Here is a 9,406-nt window from a genome sequence, read left to right as displayed (position 1 = left end):
AATCATGAATCATTATTCATTTGAAGGTTTCCATTTAGTTTTTTTAAACTGTTTTTAGAATCAGATGTTTGTTATATTGTGGAAGACAAGTCTCTTCAATGGCATTGTTACTATGAAATTTGCTGCCTTGACAAAATGTCAGGGAGCTCACACCACATGGGTGTAAACCTGAAAGCTCATCACAGCTGCAGGCTATGTCATAAGGAGAAGTAATGAATAGAAATTGTATGAAAACATCAGAGAAAATGTCTGTAACAAGAATTTTGTTGTGTGCTGGTTTTCTTCTTCTAAGTGTGAGATACATTTCTAAAAAGGTCAGGCTGTAGGATCACAGAGAATGTAGAAGAGCAAAGAAATAACAGTTTCGGAACAGTGACATCTTTGTTTTAAAGTGTGCCCAAAATGTAACTTAATGATTTCAGAACAACCTCATATTTATGTGCGCGCACACACAGAGAGCTAAAAGCCTTGAAACAAATGGAAATGCTACTTTTGGGGGCCCATCTTATATAATACTCTAGCCAGCATGACCAGTGGGAGTTGTAGTCCAAAAACCTAACTTTTCTAAGTTCTGGAACAATCTATTGTAACACCAGAATATAAACAAGAGTTGCCTTAACATACTGTACTCATGAAACAGAATTTAAAATATAGGTCACCAAAACACCATGAAGGAAATGCTGACCCTGAAAATAATGACAACTTTTCGCTACAAATTCCTTTATTCCCAAGAACTCAAAGTTTCACCAAACAACTGTAAACGAGTCGTCTGTAATACAACTATAAGGATTACTGCTGTTCCTGTCTTCATTCTGCCTCCTTTGTCTCAGATGAATTGCTAGGAGGTCATCTTTAAAAGACAAGAGATAGGCAGTGAGGCAGATCCCTTTAACCAGTTTGCCCCCACTATTCCAACCCTATTGCCATTCACCAAGTTCTTATTTCTCCAAATATTCACTTGTGCAATTGGGTTACGGGCTCTCAAAGTGAAATCTTCAATGTGGATTTTTAGTTTTGTTTCATATGGTTTCTTTAGGCTTGGTATACATGGACTAGTTCCAATCCGGCTATGACAGAAATCAATAGAGAGGTTTAATAAACACAGCAGAAAAATACAACAACCTTTCTCCTACTGCTAGCTGATTTAACAAAGGCGAATCAATCAGGAGGAAAACACTTTCCCCCAAGTACAACCTGAGAGACATGTCACTGGCACAGCTGGTAAGATGCACATAGGGGTAAGATCACATCTGGAAAGTGTGCGAGGAAAAACGTAATGGATAAAGAGGGGTGAAAACACTAAAGAAACCATTCTCTAAAAAGTTAAGGCTTCACACTCGATACATATCAGTCACCTGACTGATATAAGTAACTATGGTAAATAGTTGCAATATATGATCACAGCAGCCAGATTACTCTATATGCAGAAATGGAAGAAATCAGCAGCCCCAGGAACAGAAGATTGGATGATAAAAATGATGGACTTGGCCAAGATGGATAAATTAACCTGCTTATTAAAAGAAGGGACATTGGGGGAAATGTAATGACTTTTTACATGTAGAAGAAGAGGACTTTAAGTCTTGAAGACTAAGTTGAAAAGTGTTCTTGCTCAAGAAAAGAGGCAACCCTCAGAAACCTGGATGGAGGGTGATACCTATGTTATTTGTTGTAGCTGAATGATGATAAATCAGAAGTCAGCTACTTTTCTTTTTTGTTTTTATAATCCTCTGTCTTCTTTTCTATGTTTATTTCTTTTTCTTTGTATATATAGACAGGAGAATCACCGGGATGGAAATTGGTAGCAGGAGGCATATGGTATCATATGTTAGGAGCCATCAACAAAGATACAGCTGTAAAGCTGGTTTGCCTGCTTTGTATGATAACATCCTCAATGTGTTTCATATACTTTAGCCTGCTTTTATATATAAATAAGACATGCTACTGTGTTGTGATCAAAACTGCAATTTCATTTTGTACTGATTTTGTCTTTCTGTGGCACTTTCATCACTGCAAGTGAAATCCTATGAGACCTTACATTGCTGACATGCTTCTGTTTTTCAGAACTCCCCAGATGCAAGCACATTTCCATATTTACCCCCAAAAGTACACAAACAGAGGCAAGTTGGTGTACAGCATTGCATATTACGGTCATCTTTCTATGTAGCAAAAATATTATTTGCTCCTATGTGCAAAAAGTCATTCCCAACATATGGTGACAGTAAGGCCCCTTCTCTTTGGCAGTGTAGATCCAGCCTGAGGCAAACCTATCATGGGTTTTTCTAGCAAAATATGCCCAGGGGGTGGGTTGCCATTGCTTTTGTCTAAGGTGGGTTTCCATGACCAAGTGTGATTCAAACCCTGATCTCCCAAAGATCTACCCCAGTTTGCTAACCACAGCATCACAATGACATGTCCTAACACTATATTAAGGCAAAGCCAGCAAAGAAAGGGCAGATGAAGAAACCTTGGGTTGTTAATTGTCAAATTGCTAATTGTGAGTTCAAATACAATATCTGAAAATAATGCTTCCCTACTATACTTTTTTAAAGTATTGCACAGTTTCTACCCAGGTATGATGATAAAGAGCAAAATGAACATTTTGTTTTGCCATTAAAGAGGTGGAACTTTTATGAATTGTTAAAATTGCAGGACATTAGATTGTCAGACATTAGATTGTGGCATTTGAAAGCTAGACCAATAATTTTGGCAAGAAGCCAAGCTTTTACTGAGTTACTCTCTGTTTGACGTATATACTGGCAGAAAATTGACCAAAACGCTCTTGAAATAGCACGAAGCCAAATAAAATGGAACAATACAACAAAATCAGAAATGAATGCTTGTGGAAAAGCCAGTGTTTGGGGGGGGGGGGGGGGGCTGGTCTAGTGATATTGGAACAGTGTGTAACTAAATGTTATGTACAAGGTTTCGTATTGAAAAATAATGAGGATATTTTAGCAAGTGCCCTCTTGCCCTCAGATTAGCTCAAAGACTGAATTCATGGAGCCCTTCAGATATGTTGGACTTGAACTCCCAGCAGCCATAGTCATCCTAAACAATGCTGAAGAGTGCTGGTAGTTGCAGCCCATCAATATCTGAGAGCAGAGTAGTTCCCATGCCTGGTTTATTGTTTTAGAATCCAAGTGGAAGCTGAAAAATGTATGCATGAATAATGAGCAGAAGGTAATAAATAGACATCCCATACCAGCTTTCCATAGTCTGAATCCATTTATACTATGTACATAGCCACATGTATTCTGCAGGGTAAGCAATCCATTCTTTATCGCAAACCATGGGAAAAAATAGTGATGGATTCCTACATCCTCAAAGAAAAAGGGGGGGGGAGTGGACCCACAGGTTTCAGCAGATATTTTATTAAAACTAACAATATACTCTTTCTGGAATGAAACAACCAGGTCAGGTATTATTTTCTCTTCTTGAAACAGGATTTTTAATTACCTTATAGATGTTAGTGTCAGAACATTAAGATATTTAAATCCAAAGATCCAGTCAATTTTTTATCTCATCTTTGAATTACTATCATGGGCACGGATTATTGAAGCCTTTCAAAAAGCTCAGTGAGGTGCATGAGGTTTAGAAATCTATTAACATCCTGCATATCAGATATTTACATCACGATTTATAAGAGTAGCAAAATTACAGGTTTGGTTTGTGTGGTTTCAATAATGGATGAAACAAACAAGGGCATCTAATCACCTCTCAACAAAAGTTTGCTCCGGGCACAGTCAGGCCATTGTATGCTAATCATCAAGGTGGTCAGTTGAAACATTCACACCTAGCTCCAGCAGACAAGAGTCCTTTGTCTCACCCTGATCATTCCACAGATATATAAACCCCTTTTTCCTAGTTCCAACAGACCTCACTACCTCTGAGGATGCTTGCCATAGATGCAGGCGAAATGTCAGGAAAAAATGCCTCTAGACCATGGCCATATAGCCCAAAAAAACCCTACAACAACCCAGTGATTCCGGCCATGAAAGCCTTCGACAATACAATGGATGTAATTGTTTTTAAATGTTTTTAATTCTTTAGTTTGGATCTCCCTCCTTCTCTTCTTCCCTTCACGGGGTGGGAGGAGGAGGTGGAAGAGGGGTGGTCTTATACAGTGAGTATATCCCAAACTCTATATTTGAATTGGAAAACTTGGGGGTCGTCTTATACACCCAGTCATCTTATATGCCAGAAAATATGGTATATTTAATGTTATCCTTGTACCCTGCATAAACACATGTAATAAAATAGGCATTAAAGAATAAGTTCCCACCAAGTCTTTAATCCGTGCCCATGATAGTAATTCAAAGATGAGATCTTTGGATTTAAATATCTCGATGTTCTGACACCAACATATGTAAGGTAATTAAAAATCCTGTTTCAAAAAGACTTATCCATCCTGGCAAAATAGGGTATTACAAGAATACTGGGTAACAGGATATTCTCATTTGGAATCTTCTTCAGGAGACTTGACAGAGAATTTTTCCCGTAACTTTGTCCATTTTCCTTTCTTTGCTTCTTCCAGTTGCTTCAGGCTGTCTGTTGCCAGAACCGTCTTGCATTCTTCCACTGTCTCTCCAGTGAAGCTTGTATCTTTCAAACGTGGATACTTGGTTTTATAGTGATTGGTCTGGATTCTGGCTAAGCTCTCAAACATTTCATCAAAAGTCACTGGATCAGGAATCTGGGTGTTCTCTCCCTCATGGAAGGCCTGTGCCAGCCCCTACCAAGGTGCCCAGGTCCTGCCCGCGCTTGCTCTTCTCCACGGGCCACTCCTCAGAGAGCTTCAGGAAGCACTGGTTAGCTGTTATGTAACAGCAACTAGTCTACAATAATTTGCAGGTGTTACATTCGCTTATATGTCCAATGTGTGTTCATGTGTGTACGCATCTTTGTTCTTTTGATCATGCATCAGCAATCCTCAGTGATCAGTATCTACATGGAAACACTTATTTATTTGTACAATCAAATGACTAGCTCTACTTGGTAAAGAAAGGAAATTTCAAGATAGCCCTTCAGGTGATATTAGAGTAGGAGTGAAGTGGGAAATAATAATGTAAAACCAGTAAAATGAAAGTAATTGATGTTAAGTGTTGGGTCCATTAATTACTCTATATCACTGCCTCTGTCATTTTGAAGGTAAGGTGGCACACAGCTCAATAACACTTGGATACTTTGCAAAACTAATAGCATAAATACATATTTAAAGTGAGGTAAACAAGCACATAATCATTAAATTTCTTCTGGTGCTTCTGGCATATATATCATGACGATGAATGTCTAGATGCTCACCACCATTCCTAATGCATACAAACATGTATGGATTCACCAGATTAATTGAACGTAGAGGTAATATTATGTCCTCATGGCTTCTGATAGATATGAACTCGTGGCTTCTGATAAATGTGTACTCCATACATTTCTCTATTCTTTTATAAAAAGCTATCTAAGCTAATGTCATCAACACATTTTGTGTGAGTCATGCATATATTTCTATCCAATTATGTCTATTCCTGGATATTTCCCATCGTTTGGGTAAAAATTGTACATATCCAGTTCACTAAGACTTCCACTGTTTTAAACACTGACTAAATGCCCTACAGTGTAGTGAATTAAATGACCAACTATTTCTGTGCTATATTTAATATCTGCCATTCTGGAAGGGTGGGAAGATGGATTTTTAAAAAGTCCCTTTAGTCCTCAGAGAATAAACTTGGCATGCTAATTTCAGTATCCCCATAATGTTAAATGTGTCTTTCTATTTGTTGGCTATTGAACTCAGCCTGGTTTCTAAAAATAATGAAAGCTATACAACATATGACTGCCTAGTGCCCCTGGGCTACTCATGTGGACACTTCAAAGTGCTTCTTTAACAATTGTGTTAGAATTTGAAATTCATATGACTGTGGATAATACGCAAGGCATTCCACTAAACTGCAATTGTGTGATGTCTATCAGCAGATAAAAGGGGGTCTGCTGATAGACATAAAAGGAACAAAGATTAAGTGAAATGGATCTACCACATAAGTTTCTAGTAAACCAAATTGTTATTTGTTTAGTTATCAGCCATTTTGTGATACTCACAGACTTTGCAAAGCCAGATTTGTAGAATGAAGGATAGTTTAACTCAACACAGCATTTCTTAAAACATGCTATCAATTCTGCCTCTCCTTGAAAAAGTAGTTGCTACCAAGATATTTATTTATTTATTTATTTCACAGTTTTCTATACCAAGCTTCTCAACCTCATTGAGAGACTCAGCCCGGTTTCCAGCCATAAAAAACATATACACTCATTAAAATATCATATATCACAATTACAAAAACAACTTTAAAAACACTAAATATAAAACTACAGTGGTCAGTCGTCCTATTAAGATGGATCTACATCAACTTCCATCCAGGGTCCTATGGTGTTGTCTCATTCATCGAAGGCCTGACTCCACAGCCATGTCTTCACCCGTTTCCTAAATGTTAGGATGGATGGGGCGGTTCTGGCCTCCAGAGGGAGAGAGTTCCAGAGTCGTGGGGCCACCACCGAGAAGGCCCTGTCCCTCGTCCCCACCAGGCGCGCTTGCGAGGACGGTGGGACCGAGAGCAGGGCCTCTCCAGATGATCTTAATAATCTTGATGGTTCGTAGGGGAGAATACGTTCGGAGAGGTAAACAGGGCCGGAGTCATTTAGGGCTTTATAGGTCAACACCAGCACTTTGAATTGTGCTCGGAAGCTAATTGGCAGCCAGTGGAGCTGGCGTAACAGCGGAGTGGTGTGCTCCCTGTACCCAGCCCCCGTTAGTAATCTGGCTGCCGTGCGTTGGACTTGCTGCAGCTTCTGGGCAGTCTTCAAAGGCAACCCCACGTAGAGAGCGTTGCAGTAGTCTAAGCGGGATGTAACCAAAGCGTGTACTACCGTGGCCAAGTCAGTCCTCTCAAGGTATGGATGCAGCTGGCGCACAAGTTTTAATTGTGCAAATGCTCCCCTGACCACCGCTGAGACCTGGGGTTCCAGGCTCAGGGATGAATCCAGGAGAACTCCCAGACTGCGTACCTGAGCTTTCAGGGGGAGTGTGACCCTGTCCAGCACAGGCTGTAACCCCGTACCCTGTTCGGTCTTACGACTGACCAGGAGTACCTCTGTCTTGTCTGGATTTAGTTTCAATCTGTTGTCCCTCATCCAGTCTGTTACAGCGGCCAAGCACCGCTTCATGACCTGAACAGCCTCCTTAGTGGTAAGTGAAAATGAGTGATAGAGTTGGACATCATCTGCGTACAGATGACATCGCACCCCAAAACTCCGGATGATCTCTCCCAACGGCTTCATGTATATGTTAAACAACATAGGGGACAGTATTGAGCCCTGCGGGACTCCACAGTGCAATGGCCGAGGAGTCGAGCAGGAGTCCCCTAGTGACACCTTCTGGGAGCGACCCTCGAGAAAGGACCGGAGCCACTGCAAGGCAGTACCCCCAAGACCCATTCCCGCGAGGCGTCCCAGACGGATACCGTGGTCGACGGTATCGAAGGCCGAAGAGAGGTCCAGCAGAACCAACAGGGACACACTCCCCTTGTCCAGTTCCCGGCGCAGATTATCAACTAAGGCGACCAAGGCTGTCTCAGTACCATGTCCCGGCCTAAAGCCAGACTGTGATGGATCTAGATAGTCCGTGTCCACCAGGAATTCCTGGAGTTGCGAGGCCACCACACATTCCAGGACTTTGCCCAAGTAGGGGAGATTGGAGACTGGCCAAAAGTTGACGAATTGAGTGGGGTCTAGTGATGGTTTTTTCAACAGCAGTTTGATGACAGCTTATTTTAAGCTGGCTGGAATCTTGCCTTCCCGAAGGGAGGCATTAACCACCACCTTTACCCACTCTGCCAAACCCCCTCTGGCTTCTTTTACCAGCCAGGAAGGGCAGGGGTCTAGGATGCATGTGGTAGGTCTTGCCTCTCCCAGAACCCTGATGACCTCATCGAGTTGAACAGATTGAAACGAATCCAACAAAATTGGACAAGCAGATGCTTGAGTTACATCCTCAGAGACTGCAGTTAATGTGGTGTCAAAGCTCGCGCGGATCAGAGGGACTTTGTCCGCAAAGAACTGAGCAAATGCTTCACAGCGCGCTGCCGAGTTGTCAGGGGACCCACTCGAGGTGGGATTCAACAACCCTCTGACTACTCGGAACAGCTCTGCCGGACGGTTCCTTGCGGACGCAATATTGGCCGAGTAGAAAGCATTTTGCGCGGCCTTTATTGTCGTGCCATACGCCCTTAGATAAAGGCGTAGACGTGTTCGGTTTGGCTCGCCGGGCTTTTTCCTCCACACGCTCTCTAGCCATCTCTTTGTTTGCTTTAGCTCCACCAACTCCTCATTGAACCAAGGGGCAGGTTTCGCTCGGCGACTTAAGAGAGGGCGCTCCGGAGCAATCGTGTCTATTGCCCTAGTCAGCTCCCTATTCCAGTGAGCGACCAGGGCATCGACAGAATCACCATCCAAGGCAGCAGAAACATCCCCAAGAGCCTTCTGGATCCATAAGCCTCCTGGGGCGGACCATCTTAATGGGTCCACCATCCCTGCGGAGGTTAGAAGCTGCAACGAGTCTAAACCTGATCAGATGGTGGTTGGTCCACAGCAAAGGAGAGATTGACAGCTCCTCCACACCGCCACCTTCTTCCCAGCCCTGACAGAAGACCAGGTCAAGTGTGTGTCCAGCACAGTGGGTAGGGCCAGATACTAGTTGGGACAGCCCCATAGTTGCCATGGTGGCCATGAAGTCCTGAGCCGCTCCTGAAAGAGTGGACTCCGCATGTACATTGAAGTCCCCCAGCACTACAAGCTGCTGGGACTCCAATGCCAGGCCTGAGACCAACTCTGCAAGCTCAGGTAGGGTGGTTGAGGTGCAGCGGGGTGGTCGGTACACCAACAACAGCCCTATTCTGTCCCGGTCTCCTAGCCTCAGGTGGACACATTCAAACAAGGTCGACTGTAAGGCTGGGCCTCTGATCAAGGAGATGGAATCTTTATAGACTATTGCAACTCCGCCTCCCCGCCCCCCGGGTCTCGGTTGGTGCTGCACAGCATAACCTGGTGGGCAAAGCTGGGTGAGATTCACCCCTCCAGCTTCATCCAACCAGGTCTCCGTGATGCACGCCAGATTTGCTTTTTCCTCCAGTATCAAATCCTGGATGATTGATGTTTCCCCATTGACAGATCTGGCGTTCAACAGCACAACCTTCAATCCAGGAGGACCGTCTACCTTGGAACCCACGTTTACCAAGTCAGGAGAACATTTTGGAATTTTCTTCAGGATTTGTTCACGAATTGGCCGAATTGGTTTCTTAACTTTCCCTTTCCCGTATCTCCCCCTCCCCATCATCACTTCTATGGGGGGCCCCCGAGG

General features: G+C 43.0%; 1 pseudogene; it reads right to left on the bottom strand.

Annotated features, from left to right (window-relative positions):
* Window positions 1-4,453: 4,453 nt before the first annotated feature.
* LOC132770248 (ubiquinol-cytochrome-c reductase complex assembly factor 2-like) lies at window positions 4,454-8,344 on the bottom strand (annotated as a pseudogene).
* Window positions 8,345-9,406: the final 1,062 nt, after the last annotated feature.

The sequence above is a fragment of the Anolis sagrei genome, chromosome 3, assembly GCF_037176765.1.
Source record: "Anolis sagrei isolate rAnoSag1 chromosome 3, rAnoSag1.mat, whole genome shotgun sequence".
Taxonomy (NCBI): Eukaryota; Metazoa; Chordata; class Lepidosauria; order Squamata; family Dactyloidae; genus Anolis; species Anolis sagrei.
This window is presented reverse-complemented; position numbering and strand designations above follow the sequence as displayed.